This window comes from Alligator mississippiensis, chromosome 3, assembly GCF_030867095.1.
Source record: "Alligator mississippiensis isolate rAllMis1 chromosome 3, rAllMis1, whole genome shotgun sequence".
Classification (NCBI taxonomy): domain Eukaryota; kingdom Metazoa; phylum Chordata; order Crocodylia; family Alligatoridae; genus Alligator; species Alligator mississippiensis.
In genome coordinates, this window is record NC_081826.1 from 59,776,460 (window position 1) to 59,798,113 (window position 21,654).

Below are 21,654 nucleotides of genomic sequence, written 5' to 3' on the forward strand. Positions count from 1 at the left end.
CTGGAATAAAGCATGACTAAAAGTATACTCTTTCTTCCCATCCCCCTTTGAAGATCTATTCATTTCATAGTTTCATAGTTTGTAGGGTTGGAAGGGACCTTGACAGATCATCAAGTCCGACCCCCTGCTGTGGCAGGAAAGAGCACTGGGGTCAAACAACCCCAGCAAGGTGTTCATCTAGCCTCCTCTTAAAGACCCCCGGTGTAGGAGCCAGCACCATTTCTCTTGGAAGTTGGTTCCAGATCCTAGCTGCCCTGACTGTGAAGTAGCGCCTCCTAAAATAGTTTTAAAAGGATTTCTTCATTCTGAGGGCAAGTTTGCAGCATAGATTTTCTAATAATGTGGGAATCTGAGAGGAGAGAATACTCAGACTTGTTATTCAGCAGAAACAGAAGTAGGGATAGTATCCAGTATGCGGCAGAAACTACTGCTTTACAAAGCAAGCACCAATTTATCAATTGGTGACAAAAAGCAGAGCTGTTTTATAGAATCATAGAAAATTAGACTTGGAAGGGACCTCAAGAGGTCATCTAGTCCAACCCCCTTGCTCCAAACAGGACCATTCCCAGCTATATCATCCCAGCTGAGGCTTTGGCTACCCTAGTCTTAAAAACTGCTGAGGATGGAGATTCCACAACCTCTTTGGGTAACTCATTCCCCTGCTTAACTATGGTCCAAGTGAGAAAGGGTGCATCTACATGAGCACTAAGGCTGCTTTGACACACTGGAATTCCATATCATCAGAGCAGACTCAGTTAATTGAATCTGCTGGAGCATGGCAGTTGCCACACTCTAGCAGTCTCCTGCATCTCATGCGTCAGCATCCCTGCACTTCAAAATGGCGATGGGGACATTTTATCTAAAGTTCATTGAATGAGCTTTACATAAAATGCCCCCACCGCCATTTTGAGCAGGGGACTGATCCAGGAAATGTGGCAGCACTTTATTTAGAGTGGCAAAGTGCTGCCCCCCTCCAGTCCTCGAGGACTCGTAAAAGTACCCGCAGTCTTTCCTAATATCTAACTTAAACTTCAGTTGCTGCAACCTGAGACCATTGATCCTTGTTCTGTCATCTGCCACTATTGAGAACAGTGTGAGCACATCTCAACATTCAGGCATGTGCACTTGCAGCAAAAAAAAATAGTAGCAGCACAAATTTATGTGGCCACTTTTTGCTGCTGTGCACACCCCTGAATGTGCACTTTGGTGTGGAGCAAAATGCCCTGCTTCGGGCAAACTGCCCTTTTCCTGCTTCTCCTGGCTCCCAGCATGCTGGAGGAGCCAGGGCAGAACTAAAGGAGGGGAGACGCTCTGGCCAGCAGCCAGAGTGCCTGCCTGGAGGACTGATCCTCCATGTCTGCTGGCACATGCTCCTGTTGTGTGCACCATGCTGCTTTTTTTGTGGCTTTTTTGTTTTGTTTTGTTTTGCTAACGGGATTTCCCAGTAGCAAATTTTGCTCCCATGCTGCAAATTTGCAGCACAGGGCATGTTTTAATGTGCCGGGTGTGGGGAGTGCAAAGAGGTTTACAGTGCCACAGACCTCATGGGCCTGCATGTCTGGATTCGGCCTGTAGCTCCCTCCTCTTTGAAACCAACCTTCAGGTGGTTGAAGGCTGCTATTTAATCCCTGTTCAGTCTTCTCTTTTCCAGACTAAATAAGCCCAGATCCCTCAGCCTCTCCTCAGAAGTCATGTGCCCCAGCCCCCTAACCATTTTCACTGTGCACCACTGGACTCTCTCCAATTTGTCCACATTGCTTCTGGAGCGGGGGCAATACTGGACACAGTACTCCAGATGTGGCCTCACCAGTGCTGAATGAAAGGGAATAATCACTTCCCTCACTCTGCTGGCAGCCTCCTTACTAATACAGCTGCATGTGCTGTTAGCCTTCTTTGCAGCAAGGGCACACTGTTGGCTCATATTCAGCTTCTTCTCCATTGTAAGCCCCTGGCCTTTTCTGCTGAGTTGCTACTTAGCCAGTCGGTCCCCAGCCTGTACCAGTACATGGAACTGTTCCATCCTAAGTGCAGGACTTTGCACTTGTCCTTATTGAACCTCATGAAATTTCTTTTGGTCCAATCCTCCAGTTTGTCTGGGTCACTTTGAATTCTAGACCTACCCTCCAGTGTATCTGCTACTTCACCCAGCTTGTTGTCATCTGAAGACTTGCTGAGGGTGCACTTCTTCTAGACTGTTAATGAAGATATTAAACAAAACCAGCCCTAGGACTGGCCCCTGGGGCACTCCACTTGAGGCCAGCTGCCAACTGGACATCAAGCCACTGATTACTACCTTTTGAGCCTTTGACAATCCAGCCAGTTTTCTATCCATTTTCCAGTCCCTCCATCCAACCCAAACCCCCTTAGCTTGCTTGTGATAATGTTGTGGGAGACCATAGCAAAAGCCTTGCTAAAGTCCAGGTATATCACATCCATTGGTCTCCTTGCATTCACAGAGCCAGTCATCTCATCATAGAGGACAGTCAGGTTGGTCAGGCACATCCTGCCTTTAGTGAATCCATGCTGACTGTTCCTAATCACCTTGTTCTCCTGCAAGTGCTTATAAATAGATTCCCTTAGGACCTGTTCCATGATTTTTCTAGGGACTGAAGTGAGGCTGACAGGTTTGTAGTTCACCAGATCTTTTTTCTTCCCTTTCTTAAAGATGGACACTATATTTGCCCTTTTTCAATTGTCTGGGACGTCTCCTGATCACGAATTTCCAAAAATAATGGCCAGTGGCTCTGAAATCACATCGGCCAATTCCCACAGCACCCTTGAATGCACTGTGTTTGGCCCTATGGACTTGTACACATCCAGCTTTTCTAAATAGTCTCTAACTTGTTCTTTCACCACTGTTGGGTGCTCACCTCCTCCCTGAACTGTTCTGCCAGATGCAGTGCTCTGGGAGCTGACCTTACCTGTGAAGACTGAGGTAAAAAAGGCATTGAGCACTTCAGCATTTTCTGTATCCTCTGTCACTAGGCTGCCTCCCCCATTCAATAAGGGACCCACACTCTCCCCAACCTTCCTCTTTTTACTGACATACTTGTAGAAACCCTCTTTTTTAGGCTTGCTAGCTACAACTCCAGTTGTGCTTTAGCCTTCCTGACTTCATCCCTGCATGCCTAAGCAATACACTTATACTCCTCCCTAGTAGTTTTTCCAAGTTTCCACTTCTTATATACTTCCTTTTTGTGATTTAATTTACTGAAGAGTTCCCTGCTAAGCCAAGCTGGTCTTCTGCCATGCTTGCTAGTCTTCCTGCACATTGGGATAGTTTGTTCCTGCACTCTCAGTAAGGCTTCTTTGAAGTACAGCCAGCTCTCCTGGACTCCTCTCCCACTCAGACTGGCTTCCTAAGGCATGATCCCCATGAGTTCCTTGAGTGACTCAAAGTATGCTTTTGTGAAATCCAGTGTCCATAATATGCTGCTCTTCTTCTTTCCTTTCCTCAGATGCTGAACTCAATCATCTCATGGTCAGTGCTGCCCAAGTTGCCATCCAGTTCTACATTCCTGACCAGTTCTTCCCTGTTCATGAACAGCAGATCAGGAAGAGCAGAGCACCTAGTTTGCATCTTCGGATTTGTGGGTCACTGAAGTTCAACTACAGATAGGTTTCAAGCCAAACCTCAGGTGCTTCTCCACTAACAAAATAAGCCAAACTCACCTGTTCACAGCTGCACCACAGACCATCAGTTAAGCCAAGGGAGGGGCAGAATCCTTTTTCATGATGTGCCCAAATAGCATATAGAAATACCCAAAATTTCACTGGGTATTTCTTAAGATTAATTTTAATAGTAAAAGAACAGATAAGTATATTAGCTACATAAACGAGAAACGAGAAAGTGGAAAAGGCTCAAAGGATGACTAATAAATACATTCTTTCACCTTCAGGCTTATGAATCTAGTTTAAGGACTGAAAAATCATCCCATCTTAAACAGTGTCTTATGTGAAATGAGTTTTGAGTGAAATTATTCCAACTTCAGTGGACTTTATTTGGCCTTAGGCTTTTAGTTAATTTGATGAAACTTCCCTGTGAACATAGTTATATCCACATCCTGGTGTCTGATTGCATCATCCAATTTCCTTAACAGGCTCTACTGATATAAATACTTTTCTAGGGCTGGAGTGATGTGGTACTGACAACGAATGCACTGCATTTGAAAGCTTGTCTAATTCTATCCCAACTGTGCAGTTGGTTCAATAAAAGATATCACCCACAAACGTACTTTTATAGTCATTTAATTCTGTTCACTAGAGGATCATACAGATGTAACCAAATCAGTATAAAAGTTGTATGTAGATCAGCCCTTAAATGCTGATTTAAAAATGGAATGAGAAACTGATAAAGTCAATGTTTTTATCAGCTTATATTATAATTTAGATGCCAGCAGTTTAAAAATGACTGTACTGTCTAACTGTGGTACAAACCAAGTATTTCACACTACACTGCTGTCCTTCACTGGTTTATATGACCAAATATCACACCAGCATTTCAAGGCAGTAGACATGCTGGGAGCTGCCCTTATTTCACAGTGATAAACAATAATTCTCCATAGACATCTTTCTCATAGCCCCATTGGAGCAAATGGCAGGTCAAGTTTAAAACAGTGCTAAATACAGCAGTAAAAAAAAAAGAAAAGAAAACAAGAGAGAGAGAAAATACAAAGGAAATATAGACTGGGATGGCCTGTTTTGTAGTATTACAATTTCCAGTGTTTTCAGCACTGTGCTGCCCCTAGAAGTGCAAGTGAAACCTCATTCTAAACCTTTTTTGGCAAGCGTACCACAAATAAACCCTGTACCCTCTCCAAGTGTCACTCTGATGCCCCTTCCCTGACCAATGTGCTGCTCTGCTTTCTGCTTCCTACCCTGTGCTTCCCACTTGATATGCTGCTCTGCTTTCTGCTTCCTTCCCTATCTGCCCTTTTTGCTTCCTGCCCTATCTGCCACTGTGTTGCCTACCCCTTCCCTGATTTGCTGCATGCTACATGTGGAGACTGCCCGTACCACTAGTGGAACTCATGCCACAGTTCTTCCATACCTGTTATAAACCACTGTCATGCACATCATCAAAAAATGAGGGGTAAATGAGGGAGGCTTTTCCTTTTAACCAGCCTTTGTGGTTCAAATAAACACTCATCTGTTTTTTCACCAGAGGCATTCAGATCTGAATCTGCATCCATTCAGTTTAGAAGGCAGATCAGACATGGGTAGTTAATTTCCATGGAGAGATATTAACCTGCTCAAATCTATTTTTAGCAACTGCATGATAATATTCCAACAGTGCTTGTACACAAGATTCCCTGATAGTCTAACTGGCTCTTTGAAGTCAGTGGAGTTGTACTTACACCAATAGGGGATATGGCCCAGTAACCTCATATGTGACTGATGCTATCACAGTGTTCATTGTGTACTTCAGGTGAAATTAAAGAGCTTTTACAGAGGTTTCAGCTAACCTCCCACACTAAATGCTATAGCTGAGAATGCTGAAATAATCCTTCATTTCTTGAAGTGAAGGTAAAATCCAGATGGGGAGACTGTTAAGCAAACACATTCTATCTAAATCTGTGATTTATTTAGGAAAACAGCTTCTAAGAACTATTGTACATCAACTGGTGCAATAACATACCTGACTCTTCAATCAATCTAGCATTTTGATCAGTTCTAGGCTTTTCTAGCACTGGTCAAAAGTGGGTAGATAAAATAAATCATTTGCAAATACTACATTTAATAAAAATCACAGCTTTTGACTATGTATGAGTTATTAGCCCTTTAATGGATCTGGATTTCTCTCTTATAAACACATAAGGAAGTGTGATCTCAGAGGTTATTTGCAGAAAACATGCAGCACAATGACTATGTTAGCAATGCTGAGCCTATTCGTTTTCTAAAGTGAATTTCTTTTTTTAACACTACATGAGCAGAATTTTATAATGGTTGTCATTTCCACTTTAAAATGCAAAGACCTTCGTGCATTAAAAGAATGTATGTTCTGAGTCGTCCAAAGCTGCATTCATGAAATGTTCCAGCAGCGTCCTGTGATGACAACAGTGTATAATAATTTCTTCTCTGGTCTGACTTTCTTTAGTAACATTTAGACTTTATTTTCACTTAGTTTCCTAAATTTGTTCTGACATGATTTATTTAAAAACAGTTAAGATGAAGGATTAATAGTACATAAATAAGAAGCCTAGCACCTGATACAGCTCTGATTTGCACAGCCATGTAAATCAGGAGGAAGTCCCGACTGACATCAAAGCAGCTATACTTTTGAAAAACTGGTATGAGGTCAGAGTCTAGCCTTAAGTGTTTGTTTGAAAAGTCATGACATTAGGCCTAATTGTGCACTAATTGGAAAGCATCCCATATTCATCAAAGTCATCTGGGACTTACATTAGTTTAACTGACAAAAATTTGATCTCCAAAAGCTGTGATAAAATTTAAGGTGATGTTGAGTGACTCTCAGCAGGTTCAGTTTCATCTTGGCAAGGCTGAAACAATAATTTATTTGAACATCCAGAAACCCTCCAGCTCCTTCTTTCCAGTGTCAGGAATGGCCCAACTCTCTTTTTACACTGAATTTAACATAATTCATATTTCCCCCTGTGCTTTTTCTTCCAAAAAAAACTTTTTTACTTTGCCTACTCTAAAATGGCTCGCATCTGCTTAGGGATTCCTTAGGTCAGATGTATACACATGCACTGGCTTTCCTGATCGAATGATCTGAAGTCTGCCATAGGCCTAGTAGGGATAGTCATTTCAGTGGATTTCAAAAAAAGCTAAATGTTGACCAATGGTCAGGCAATGGGAGACATATGCTTGAAAGTTTAAGGTATGGGTCTTAGTAAATGTCTATGCACAGAAATTTAAATTTTTCCCAAGTAACTCCTCCTATTCCTAATGTAAAGCCATTCTATTCAGGGATGATCACAATACATACAGTAAGGAATGACACAGTGCTTTTCCTAAAAAGAAAAATACAAATTCTGGTTCAAGCCATCAGAGCTGACCACCCCATTCTTTTCAGAATCCCCTCTTATCAAAGCTCAATGCATCATCTCCTGAAAGACTGAGTGGGTGATCATTTTGAGGTGTCTTTTAAAAGAGGACTGCCAATATTTATCAGTATCTCCCAAAATGTTTGGAGGCTTTCCAACATGGATGCCAGCTCAATTGTGCTAACTAGCAACTCTTCTTCAGAACTTGGCAGCAATGTTACTAATGTGCAGTGGTGTGGAAGAAACATTAGTGAAATGTAATTCAGAAGAAGTGTAAATACTGTACTGCACTGTTTGTAAACACACACTGACAGGTAGAGTATTTGGACAGGGTGTGCTGCTGGACTGACTTTACCTGGAAAATACTGTAGCTCATTAGGAAAGACACAGAAAGAAATAACATTTGCTAGGCAGCAGAATCACCTGATAAAGCAAGAATGTACTTTTCAGACTAGAAGGCAAAATTCTGCATTCAAGCAGCCAGTTTTATCAGTGATCTGCTAGATGCTGATCTGGGCCTGAGATCAGCTCAGGTTTCAGGACTGTGCCAGCTGCAACAGCCTGACAAGGATGTTTGAGAAATCATCGTCACCAGAGCACAAGAGAAATTCTGGATATGATCCATTTGCCCTCATCATGCCTGTCAGCCAATTATTTTCTTAAATGACAGCCTCCTGCAATACTGTAGAAAGAAGTCAGTTGGCTACAGGCAAATGTAGTGCTCATTTTTAAGAAGGGGAAGGAGGAGGATCTGGAGAATTATAGACCAGTCAGCCTGACCTTGATACCTGGAAAGATTATGGAGCAGGTCTTCAAGGAATCTATTTTGAACCAGCTAGAGGAGAACAAATTGATCAAGATTACCTAGCATGGATTCACAAAGAGCAATTCATGCCTGACCAATCTGATTTTTTTCCATAATAAGAAGGATGTAAGGGGGGGGGGGGTGGAGAAGGAGGGGGTGGGGGAGGGAGAGAGAGAAGTGATGTGATATACCTTGACTTCAGCAAGGTTTTTTGACACTGCCTCCCATAACATTCTCATGAATAAGCTAAGGAAATACAGAAAAAATAAAAATACTGTAAGGTGAATACCTAACTGGTTTGATCATTGTGCTCAACAAGTAGTCATCAGTGGTTCAATATCTAGTTGGGAGGAGGTATCAAGCGGGGCTCCCTAGGGGACAGTCCTGGGTCCAGTACTGTTTATTATTTTTATTAATGATTTGGACAGTGAGACTGAGTGCATGCTTAGCAAATTTGCAGATGACAGTAAGTTGAGTGTAGTTGCAGACACTGTGGAGGGTAAGGTTAGGAGCCAGAATGCCCTGGATAAACGGGAGAGATGGCCTAGAGTCAATCAGATGAAATTCAACAAACAAGAAGTGCAAAGTCCTACACTTGGGATAGAATAATTGCATGTGCAGATACTGACTGGGGAATGTACTGCAGAAAAGGACCTGGGGGTTACAGTGGAGCATAAGCTAAATATAAGCTAACAGTGTGCTCATGTTGTATTAGCAAGAGTGTCACCTGCTAATCAAGTGAAGTGATTCTTCCATGCTGTTCAGCACTGGCAAGGCTTCATCTGGAGCATAGTGTCCAGCTTTGGGACCCACACTTCAAGAAAGATATGTATAGGCTGGAAAAAATCCAACAGAGTGACTAAAATGAGTAGAGGCTAGGAAACAAGACTTATGAGGAAAGGCTGAAAGAACTAGGGTTATATAGTCTGGAGAAGAGAAGAATGAGGGGAGATTTAATAGCAGTCTTTCAATACCTAAAGGACAATTGTAGAGAGATGAGCTAGACTATTCTCTGTGGCTGTAGAATATAGGACTAGGATTCAAATTGCAGAAGAGGAAATTTAGATTGGAGATTAGGATGAATTTTCATGAGAGTGGCTAAGGATTGGAACAGGCTACCCAGAGAGAAGCTGTGGAACCACCATCCCTAGAACATTTTCAAGAGTAGGTTAGACAGAAACTTGACTGGGATGGCTTAGTCATGGAGATCCTAGCTTAAGCAAGGAGTTGGACTAGATGATTTTATCAGATCCCTTTGAGGCCGACTTCCCTATGAACCTGTAAGTGCTACAGAGCTGGCTATTCCAACACAGCACACATTGAGGTATGCCTTCTATGACTACAGAATATGTTTTACCTCTCTGCTAAATAGGCTACAGAAAGAATCCTCATTCTTTCTGTAGCCTATTTAGCAGAGAGGTAAAACATCCTCCATTGGCACAAATCCAGATTTGTGGTTACCTCAACATCCCTCCCACCTTTGTTGACATCTGCCCCTGCTCAACCCCCTTTTCAATACATAATCTGTACAAAGGAGTATACAACATAGTAGCAGATCAGGCCTTTATGTCCTTAACTATACCCCAGACTAAACAAAAACATACAACTTGTTGTACTGGAAAGGGCAAATTTGATGACAGCAAAAATATTTTCTGTTTCCTGGTCTTCTAATTACTTGTCTGGGGGGAAATTGATTAGCCTAACAAATTGTCTGAGTTTAAATTCTGTTGCTAGGCTACCTAACACCAAAAAACCACATATCCAATCAGCTTGAAGGATTACCAGCCATTTACGCCAGAATACAGGTAACAAGAACCAGAAACCTCATCTGAGTTTTAAACAATACAGGACTACAAACTGACCATCCATTGTTCCTAATCACAATAGCAGTAGATTAAAAAAGGCTATTATTTACTCAGGTTTAATTTTTCTTGTGTCAAAGTTATGGCAATTATTTATATTAAAAATGATTTCTCTCCTTTTAAAAAGGCTTTTGGAATTTATAGATGATAAATAAGAACTTCATCTGTATAAGAAAAATTCCATTTAATTTTGAAGTCATTTTTCATCAAAAATATGTTAAGAGAGAATAAAATCTCCTGGAGGTGATAACTGTTTGGAATTCAAAGGAATAAAGAGCTGGATCCATGCAGCAAGGAGGCATGGATACCCTTCCATGCACCCTTTTTTTCCAGATCCCAGTGCCTCAGGAAGGTGAATGTCACTGGAGAGCTGGTAAGTTTTCTGAAACATCTCTCCCTCAGAGTTTCTTATAAGAATTTGTAGAAAAACTAATAATTTTGGCAAAGGCTCCTTAGAAGACAGCCAGACACCAAGCATCTTTAAGTTGTTTCATTTGCATCTGGTTGCCAGCAGTGCCATCCCCTTCTGGTGCGACAAGACCTTTTACAGAACCGTCCCTGCTCCTTGGCAGGAGGAAGGTTATAGAAGCTGTCCAACACTACCCTTCCCTTTGGCAGATGTTCTGCTACCTGGGCCCTGTGCCAGAGTATTAATTCTGGATTCTGTCATCATGTGGCCAAGCTGAATGTAGTCCCTCATCTAATCTGTTTGAGCAAACAACATCCAACCTTGGAAAGTAATTTATCCTCCCCCTTTTGTATCTATTAACAAGCCATCTGAATTAAGAGCTGTGTAACATGACTGACTCTCAACTCAGTCCAGGAGAAGCAACAGTTCAGGCACTATAGCGCTGTCACTATAGCACTTTCCATTGGCTACCTCTGGGCTCCCACCCGCTCAGCATCTTGGTCAGTGGTTCTCAAATCTTTTAGACTCCAGGTACCCTGGGTTAAACACAAGGCACCCCTCATCAAATGCCAGCTCCAAGTTTTCACTCACTTTTTTGATAATGGGAATATAATAGAGCAAGTCTTCTGTTGCAAAAAAAGGGTTATCACACTATGGATTTCTATTTGAAATGTCTGCGTTTATCTTGTGAATCACATGTAGGTGTGGCAAATAGGGAGTGAGAAAAAACAAAGATAACAAAAACTAGAAATCTGAATATGACTGTAAAGAGTGGAGGATATTAATGCGAAAAGCAAGGATTTCTTAGGGTGATAACTTTTACTGGACCAACTGTGTAGTTGGGATAGAGTTAGATAATAAGCTTTCCAATGCAGTGCATTCTCCATCAGGTTTCTATAAAAGATACCTAGTCCAACAGAAGATATCACCCTAAGAAATCCTTGGACCATGACAGCTACATCACTCTAACTTACAAGGATATTGATATTATTGGTGACCGACAGTGATCAGGAAGGATGATTGCTTAAAATGAAGGACCTGCAAGCAAATTAAACAATACATTAAAAAAAACCACTTACACCATTTGAAAGGCTTAATCTTATGAAAAACTGGTAGTAAATCTCAGTAGTAAGGAACCGCTGAGCTAAGCTACTGCTCACTCTCTTGAGTATTTCTAAATAAAGGAATGAGAGCTCTAAAAATTAAATTCCCCCCGCTCCCAATCTCTCCCCTTCCCCCCCTGCCAATCAAAACAACAAACAAACAAAGAATGGAGACTGTTTATCTGTCTGGGTTCAGTGGACTGAATGGATAATCCATCTAATAAATATTATATAGAATACAGCAGAAAATAAGACTATCAGTACTTAGGAACAAATTTACTATGACAGCATTTTGCAAATGGTAGAAGCTGCTAGGGAAACCACTCTAGAGAAAAGGAAGGGAGAAAAAAGAAGAAGATTCGGCATAAACCTAAGACAAGGAAATCATTATTCTCCAGATTCCTGGCACATCTAGTAGAACTCTGTCCTCTCAGGTACTGAATGGTGCAAAGTTACAGATAATACATGTTTAAATGCATCTTTATAACCACAATCACAGAACCAGTTAAATATAAACAGAATTCATTTTCAGATTTTGACTATGCAACATTCACTCTTCTGTATGTACTGCCAATGCTAGTAATGGTTAATGGACTCAGACACCAATCACATGTCCAGAGACTACGCTACCAGGCATCAAATTGTGAACTAAGACTAGCTGGAAGGAAAATAAGGCCTAGTTTTCTTCAAAACAAAGCAGTGTCAAATATATCCATGTGCCCACTGAAAACCAATATCTTAAACCTGTGTAGGTTGAACATGCTGGTAAAAGAAACAAATCTAGAATTCCCCTTAAAACTGATACTTTCCTGGGAGTACAACAAAGTATACTAGTCTGCAAAGCAATTTCAGCATCGAAAGTATAGCTAAGTATTGCCAAGTCTTTCATGATTGTTCTGGATGAAAATAATTTTTAAAAGTTTTGATTGGCTGAGGAACTGTTTTACCGTAGTTACTTGAATCCAAGACAACCTGGTCAGTAAAAAGTCTTGTCTTGGATTCAAGTATGGCCCAGAGCTGGCCTGAAGCTGCTGCTGACACTGCTGCCTGGCCAGGGCTGGGGCTGCTGCTGTTGCCTGGTTAGAGCCAGGGCTGGAGCTGCCATGTGCTCCATACACCTTGGGTCAGAGCTGCCACAGGCAAGGGAACAAGTGGAAGTAGGGGACAGATGGTAGGAGGCAATGGGTTGGGGGTGCAGGCACCAGGGAGGAGCAGACAGCAGGGGACAAGCTGCAGTGGGAGGCAAGTCAGGGCGGGCAATGGTGGGCGGGGACCAGGCACGAGTGGGGTCCAGTGGCTAGTGGGCAGGCAGCAGGATGCCATGGTTTCAGGCACTGAGGTATAGCACGCAGCAAGGGGAAAATGGGGGAGGGGGTAAGGTCCAGGGGAGGCAAAGAGCAGAAATCAGGCCTCCTGCCCTCTTTTGCTGCTTGCCTTCCCCCTGTCTGCTCCTCTGCCTCCGCTTTCCTTACTACTTGCCCCCTGTTGCTGCTTTTCCCACTACAGCAGTGGGAGGGTGTGGGGGATGAATTTAAGATGATCTTACAGTTATTAGATTCTATACATGGAAACTTATAACCAGTTTATTATTTGCCATATATATAATCTAGTTATTGCTGGGAGCAGAGGGGGGAGGGGGGTGTCTCAAATTCGAAGTCTCTTTGGATTTAGGTAAATTTAGAATTCCATTTCACAGCTGCTTCTTTGCCAGCTCTCCTGAACTCGAGTCCTCTGCCTTTCAAATTCTTTTTTTTATTTTTATTTTCCACATTTCAGAATATAACCACATCCATGGACCTCTTTTCAGAGACCCAAGCCCCAAAGTATAAGGCAGCACATAGCAGCACTTGTTCAAGAGCATCACAGAAAAGGAAGTGTGACTCTGTATGCCAACCATGAGCTCTGGAGAAACAGTGAGTGCATAAATATAACTATCCTTGTATACTTGAACTCAAGGACCTCATAACCTGCAGAGACATGTAAAGAGGGTTTTAATCACTTTTTGCTTAACTTGAACAGATTTGTAATCCATGTTAGAAACTTGTCCTAAGGAAAATGCATCCTCTTAACATTTCCCTTGTTTCCACCATGTTCCTGGTGATATCATCGTCGGCATAGCAAGCTCCAGGTAATGTGCTTCTGATAATACTGTCATATACTTTACTTTGTTAAACATATATGCTCTTAGGCACAACATTCCACTTGAAAAGTTGAGGTTCCATATAAGCATCATATTTAAAACAGATTTCTACACAAATTAAAGCACTGGCCAGGTTTTACATATATTTTTACTTTTCAGGTAATGGATAATCAGTTTGATCTTTGATTTTTAAAAGAAGAATTCAGATGGCTGAAACTGCCAAAAACATCATTTAGATTTTCACAGACTAAGAGGAATTTCAGCTGATTCTATTAAATTAATTTATTCTATTACATTAATTAAAACATTTTAAATATGTACAGACATGATAAATAGCCCACCGAAGTCAATAGGAATCTTCCCATCAACTTTAGTTGGCTTTGGCACACTATATCAAAAATTAAGTTTTTTGTTTTTGTTTTTCCTTTTCGCATTAATGCTGTTTCTCCTCCCAGAACAAAATTTATTACTTTTCTGAAGCACTTTGTCACTAACATTACTTGAAAATCTCCCTTGATATTGTTAAAATAAGAGAATAAATTTAATTAGAGTCATTAAGGAAAACCCATTAACCACATCAAGATTAAACCATGAGCATAGCCTCCTCTCATAGCCTACATATAATTTTCACAGATACCAATTAGAAAACAGTTCAAAGAAATGTATGGACTGGCTTATGAGGAAAAATTAAAGCAGTACATACGTGTAGCTTGGTCAAATAGAGGCTAAATTCTCACTCATACCTTTGTAGCGGACTTGAATGTAATGGCTATACTTTCATGATTAATATTAAACATGATTAAAGAACTGGGGCCTAAGGCTGATACTGCAAATCCTCATGCAAGTATTCTCATTTAAATCCATTAGATTACTTGCTTGAGTAAGGCTTGTTCCATCAGTGAGCTTTTTCAGGATAGGTCACTAAAAGGAAGAGATGGTAATTGTATACAAACACAGCTCATACATACCAAAGAGAAAGAGGAATATTTTAGAGAGATTCCAATCAAGGAGATGTGGATAATAACTGACTTGTAACAGAAGCTCCAGTTTGAATGTTCAAAACATCTAAATAATGCACCAGCACAAGTCCTATCCAAAGTCAATGGAACTTAGGTTCTTAAGTCTTTCACCTGGTTTTCAAAATATATCCCTTACATAATGAAATGGAATAAATTTCCTTTAAAAAATCTTGTGTTTTCAGCCGCTATTCTTGAATTCAAAATACAAGTAGAGCAACAATAGTGTTAGCACTAATCCAAGAAAATCAGATGAAAACACTGATGAAACAGTGAGAATGACTGGTTTACCTTCCTGTCCAAACTGAAAGTCAAAAAAGTAAACAAATAGCCCCACAGTATGGAAAGTAAGTTAGAATGATTTAAAATTCAATTTAGTTTTCACAATCTGATGACTAGGAGTAAAAAGATTTTTTTAAAGTATTTATGTCAAGAAAAGTGCCAGCATCTCTGAATATTGATTGGGAAAGTTATTTTCACCCATGTTTTTCAGAAATCAAAATACCAGAATTGTACTACATGGTTTTCAGGCAGAGGATACTCTGCTATGACAAATATCAAAGCATTGACTGTTTAAACCTTTGTTTGCTGTTCTTCTAAATACATCCATTGAATAATAAGCTTATTATCTGTGCCTACCATAATACCACTTGAAAGGACAAAAGCTAAGTGCCATACGTAACTGGCCAATTTTACATGTAAGCTTTGGCTTGGCCTTTTGCTTTACATGCTATTTTACTTAGAGAAAATCATAAGAGATATACAATATATTAATTGATTACCTTACACTGAAGATCTACAATGTATTTATAGATATACACTGTGTGTGTATGTACACACACATATATGCACTGTAAGTATTTAATTAAGTTATATATCAGCTGCCTTAGTGACTATTTCACTAGCTCCTACAACAGGACTGAGAAAGCTACTTGCCTAAAGGAAGCAAGAGAAATATTTTGCCTGTTCTACTACTTGCAGTAGAAGCATAGCTATGTTTTACTTGTACATTCTAAAACAATGGCATGGCCCTTAAAAACAATCTGCAGTTTATGAACTGGCTATCCAAAAATGCAAATACTCATAGAAATTATTTAACCTTTAAAACACCGGAATTTTCCAGGCAATCAGTCAAATCAATGCATTAGAAAACATATGTTGACATCTACTGTGTGTACACAGTCTCCAAAGGGTTACTATAAATATTGTTAACTGAAACTGTCAGCTTGAATGATTAAAACACTAACAAACAGGTTCTACTTGGCAGCTGGGGATCCTAAATGTAATGCCAAGATGACATCTGCCATTTATAATTGCTTGAGTGAGACAGAATCTTTAATACAATGCTGTAACCTCCCAACTCTAACACCTTCTACTTTGAGCAAAAGAGTTGGGATTAACCTAGAAATGAACAAGATAGAACCTGGCAATGTACAAGTGATATTGGCTAATGGTTTGCTAATTTGCCAAGACTTTTGGCCAAGCTATTTACTCTCTGCTTTTTTAACAGCAGAAAATTCTCAGGGTAGAACCTACAAAGTTCTGGCTTCCAGCTAACAGAGTTGCCTGATGAATTATTTGTCTAATGTATTGATAATACATCTTAGACTTAACGAGCTCTGACTCTGAACTCTATTTCAATAGAGCCTTGTACACCATTTGACTTCTCACGGATCAGAAAGAAGGTAGAATTCTCCAAAATACTTAGCAATAATTCAGTCTAAAGACCTTTCAACAAAGAAATGTGAGTTTCTTACAGTTCCATGACATTATCCACTAGCTCCTCACAAATATATATGCCAAATTAATGTGTCATTTCAGGAACTAGAATAAAATGACATTTTAAAAAAGAAAATATTCTTTGTGTGTGACTTAAGTATTTGACAGCTCTGGAAGCTAAATGCTTTCTATACACATTACAGGTACAGTGGGGCAAGTTGATTTCCCTTATATCATTCAGGCCTCCAGGGAACTGGAGAATAGGTTACTCTCTGAGTGTGATCATTAGTTGAGACTGTTAACAAGCACCAGGGGGTGTTGGTAATGATTTGCATATTGTAGACATCTTCTACTCAAAAGTGAAACAAAATCATCTCTCTTTTCACAGGTGAAAGCCTTCCTATTATGGTATCCATCATACTTCAGATATCTTAAGGAATTTTAAAAGTAATGTGTGCAATATCTACATTTGCAGATGTAGAGATATTCCTCCAATTCTACATTCATCTCTTCCTCCTGCTAAATGCAGGAAAAAGCAGGTGCTGACATCACTTTTACACCTCCTGAGAGCTAGGAATGCTTGGTAGCTACTCAGCATCACATATGTAAATTAGAGCGGCCTCGGGGTTGCTCTAGTTCACACTCAACTGTCCCATGGAGAGCTGAGAATAGGCAGTCTGCTGTTCTCTGGTATTACTTTGTCTCACCATCGTCTGCCCTCAGTATACCACTTACGCTGGCCCTGAGGACAAGTAAGCAGGAACCCATTCTGACAGCTCTCTGACACATGCACAGATCCTCCTTAAACCACGTATATTTCCCCAGGAGCAGTTTGGCATGCTGAAGGGCTTGTGTATGCTGAATGGCCAAAAACTGATCATAGTAGAGCCTTAATTTTGGTCCATTATATGCTTGAGAAAAATGTAATCTGCTAAAGCGTAATAATATAATGCAAATAGGTGGATACTATAATGATAATATAATGACTAGTGGTTTCCTTGCAACATACCAAAGCAATTAATTCTACCCTACTTGCATGAATTTCCCTATAGTTATATCTGAATGCTTTTCTTTTCTTACACTACCCCTGTTTTGTTTATGTACATTTTAAAAACATTTGCAAGATTTTGCCCAGGGGGTGCCTGAAATCCAGGGGTGAATGAAGTAATTCCTTTCTATAGAAGATACAGCAGTTTATTGTACATTGTAGGCATGGATATAACACTTTTACCACCTACTAAACTGACTCTAGTATATTTGAAAAGTGTAACAGACACATAGGTTAGAGACAGAAATTACTCATAAACCTGTTGCAGAGCACTAAGGTGCCTGCTCCTTTAAGGGCAGAATCTGCCTACAGAGAGGACCCTAGCAGTCAGGCAAAAACCCCAGAGGTGCAGGTTACTGTGGCAGCAGGCTAATGAGGGAATTAGCCTGCACCTGCACCCGGTCAGCTGACTGGAAAAAAAGCAGGGCCCTGGGCACATATAAGCCCCAGGGCTGGGACTGAAGGTAGTTAGGGCCCTGGCAGCTGAAAGGGGGGAGTGGAGCTCAGGCAGAAAAGCTCCATGGTGATACCTGGGTGCCTGTATTACTGCTGGTGAGACTAATAAAGTTTAGGGGCACCTGAAGTATCTGGGGCTAGGAGGTACACATTGTTGAGGGTGAAACTGGCCCTCTTAAAGGGACAGAGTGTTATCTCCAGTGTTATGGTTGCTGTTACGTTATAGCCCAGGGGCTTATATTTATGTTGTTGATTTTAATCCAGTGGACTGGGCTGAAGCTATTGGGGAGAAGGAGACCTCAGCGCCAGGGGGTGCAGCTGCAGGGGGTGAGGAGACCCCAGCACCAGAGGGCGCAGTTACTGAGGCTAAGGGCCCAGTGACAACAAGAGAACAAACTAAACTGAGGCCTCATCACTAGAGACAACATCTACATACCATCTGCGAGGCATGGGGCATGATAAAGGGACAGTTTTGGAGCCACGTAGCTAGCCCGTAAGGCTCGCGGTGTTCTGCGAGGCACTTACTTAGAGAGGGACCCAGCAAGGGGTCTAAGAACCCACACGGTTTAGTGGGGTGCACCAGGACTGTGACTACGTAGCAACTTGAGGGCAGCCTCCCTATCTACCATCTATTATCTTAACCATCAAGATGTGGCAGGTGAGAATAGAAGGCGCCCGTAGGTCACAGGGCCCTTAGGGCATTATGACCATCCCTAGGGACCCCACCCTGTGACAAAACCAGTATAAGTAATCGAAAGCCACTTCAAATCTGCAACACAATGGAAACTGATTGCACATAAACCACTTTCAAAATGGCTGAAACTAGTTTAAGATAAACCTGGATTGATGTAGTATCAGACTCCACTGATTTACATTAAATCGGTTTATTGAATTTCTGTCCTGGATCCTCTCTAGACTCAAGTAGTCTGCTCCAGTAGAGCAGGAAGATGGGCTCTAGTGCCCCTCCCCCCGCTCTACTTCCAGCCTGGGATACTGCAGTCATGTGGCTCCATTTCTGAAGTAATAAATGAATGTCTGTTCATTTGCTTATTGGTTCAATCTATGCAGTTTATCAACTAACCTGCGAAGATTGAATCAATTTAGCCTTGGGCTTTTTGATTATCTGTATTTAGCCATGATGTGCAGCCTCACTCTGTAGTAAGTCATTCAAATTCATGATAAAGTTATGCCTAAACGTGTTTACTCCACTAGTCAATTTTCTGTGCTCACTGCAATAGCACTGTAAAAGTGCCTATTGCAGACAGGAAGCTAGGATAGCCAATTTGGTTATCTGCTCCTTATTATGGAATCAATATACTACAGATTAAAATGTTGTGTAAATTACTCAAAAATAATCATGTTGTATGTTCATACACCGTGGTAGGAAGAAAAGCCACGCAGAAGTGTAAGGTCATTCTCATTCACAGCACCCCTCAGAGGCTGACTCCAAAACTGATTTCTGGAATTGCTGAATTATTCTATGAATGACCAGATTCTGAAAGGGGTATTCTGTAGCAAGGAATGGGCAAAGAACAGAATAACCTTCCCACAGATAATTATGAATGTGCATGACTAAGCATGTGATTTTCCTTACTTACTTGTTAGTATATACCTGTTTATCCTCAACAGGGAGGGGCTCATAGGGTAGAATTCAGATTTTGAATCTTTTCAACATTTGGAGATGCTCACAACAGGGATTTAAATTTAGGCCCATCTCTGGTTGGGAAGTAAATAACCACTGAAGAACCAGCTGTGACTGCTTTGTTTTCATTCTGTGCAGTGATTGCTTTAACAGAAAGAATGTATTAATTAATTTGCAAAAAGCAGTGGTGATGTTGCTTCCAATGACTGCCTTTTCTGAATTACCATAAAAAGCAACCTAGATTCTTGCTTCTTTCTCCAGGGTTCCTAATTTAATTATAAGATTTGAGACCCGCTGAACTCTCCAGTAGCTTCCACACTGATGAGAATGCATTTCTATTCTTACTTGTTTTCCCAATAGCACTGCAGAGTAGGGGGAGGGGAGAGGGAACGGGGGAGCAGGCTACAGTTGTTGGAAGCTTGTGCACAGCCTGAATTCTCATAAAATAATCACAACAAATGAAAAATGCAATAAAAGACATGGCATGGCTTTTACTAGCTAAATCTAATTTATAATCCAAAAGCTTCCTTTAATACAAAATGCCATTTCAATAAAGACACAGTTATGAAGCTAATAGCTTTCTGACACACAGATCTTCCTATAATGTGTATATTCTCCATGATAAATGGAAAAATAAATGAAAACACAAGGGTGAAATCTTGGTCCTATTAGATTCAGTGGTAAAGTTCACATTCATCACAGTAAAACCAAGGCTTTGGGCTTGATATCCAAATCCTCTTTCACAATATTTGAAGGGCTTTGTATTTAAGAGGTATCTCAGGATACATGATTTAAGAGATTGTGGGCAAATCATTTAAGCTCTCTGAGCGTGTCTACACGAGATGCTTTAAAGAGCATTAGCCTAAATTTAAGGCACATTAGGGGAAGCATCTACATGTGCACACCCTTAATGTGCTTTAAAAATGGTGAATTTAGGCTATTTGTGCCTAAATTTGATACCTGCAAATGCAGGTATCAAATTTAGGTATGAATAATTAAAGCACTTTAACACTATGTGTGTGGACTGATTTGGGACTAACTTTAGCCCCAAGTCAGTCCACACACAGAGTTAATATGCGTTAAAGCCTGCATGTATAGACACCAACCTAAACCTGTTTAATGCGCATTAAATTAATGCACATTAAATTTAGGCACACTTAAACACATGCAGCATCAGTCTCCCATAGGCCCCTGCCTAATCTATATACAGGGATTAGTTCATCTGTCTGTCTGTCTATCCATAACACTCCTTGGTGGTGTGGCTCCAGCCAGTGCTGCATGCCCATCAAGAATGATGGGCGGGGCATGGCTCCAGAGTGGGCCTGGCAGACGCGAAGGGGGGGAGTACGGGTGGGGACCAGATGCAGAGTGGGAAGGTGGGGGGATGGTGTGGGGCCGGATGCAGAGTTTGTCATTTTTGATGGGCAATTCACTAGTAATAGATAAGATTGGTTGGAGAAAATATATATTAAGAGCCAGCTTATGAGCTTTTTCCTCAGACTGGTGAGAAGTGCATGAATAATCCTTTCCAACGTCACTGGATTTACTCATGTAACAGCTCACCAGTAAGAGGAGGGGTTTGAGGACTGGTCAAACAAAACAGTGGCTCTTAAAGAGCTCTGAATGATCTCTGAATTGTTCTTCATGACAACTTTATGCATCATCTAACATAACAGGGGTCCAGTATCTAACTAGGCATGTACCATTTATTTTATTCCCTCTGTCTATGGATTATTATCTTGAACTGGCTAGCAGATACAGGAGGATTCAAACTACTGAAAGTAAATCTCAAAGCTGTTCATTGAAGCAAAAATCAAATCTTGCTGATCTCACAGTACTCAATGGGTTCAAAATTCCTGCAAAAGTTTCCTATTAAGACTGAATATGCTCAATATATTATTTACATAGCACTATCTTAAAGTTACAGAAATGGGATACTGGACCAATTTGGTGGAACTCTCTTATCCAACTGACAGAGAATGCATTTTAATATAGATGTTTTAAACTGGAAAAGAACACCCAGTAAAATTTGTCTGTCAAGCATCTCATGTCACTCGACAGCACAGGTGGGCAAAATATAGCCTGCAGGCCAGATCCAGCACACCAGGCCATTCTATCTTGCCTGTGGGGTCCCTAAAAAAATTTAGCACCCCTGTGACTAGTGCTTGCTGCTGCAGCTGCTCACAGCCCATGTGGGGGTGTCCTGCCTCTCTACCACCTCTCTAGTGACAATGGAGAGCACAGACAGCCCTGCATGGGCTCCAAGTGGCTACTTTCCATCTGTGCTGAGCACCAATTCGTTCCCCAGAGACTGCTGCTCAGCGTGGAGGAAAGCAGCCCCCCTACTCACTGCCACTGGGTAGTGTTTTCTGTAGCTGCCTGCCTGGAGCCCACACCACCCTAAACTGTGGTGCAGTTGCTTCACCACTGTCTTTATGCTGCCCAGT

The 21,654-nt window shown here is 41.1% G+C and overlaps 1 protein-coding gene across 2 annotated transcripts in view; it reads right to left on the minus strand.

Annotated features, from left to right (window-relative positions):
- Positions 1 to 21,654, minus strand: part of KCNB2 (potassium voltage-gated channel subfamily B member 2) — a 356,221-nt gene that overhangs the window by 203,933 nt on the left and 130,634 nt on the right. The gene's annotated exons all lie outside the window — the stretch shown is intronic.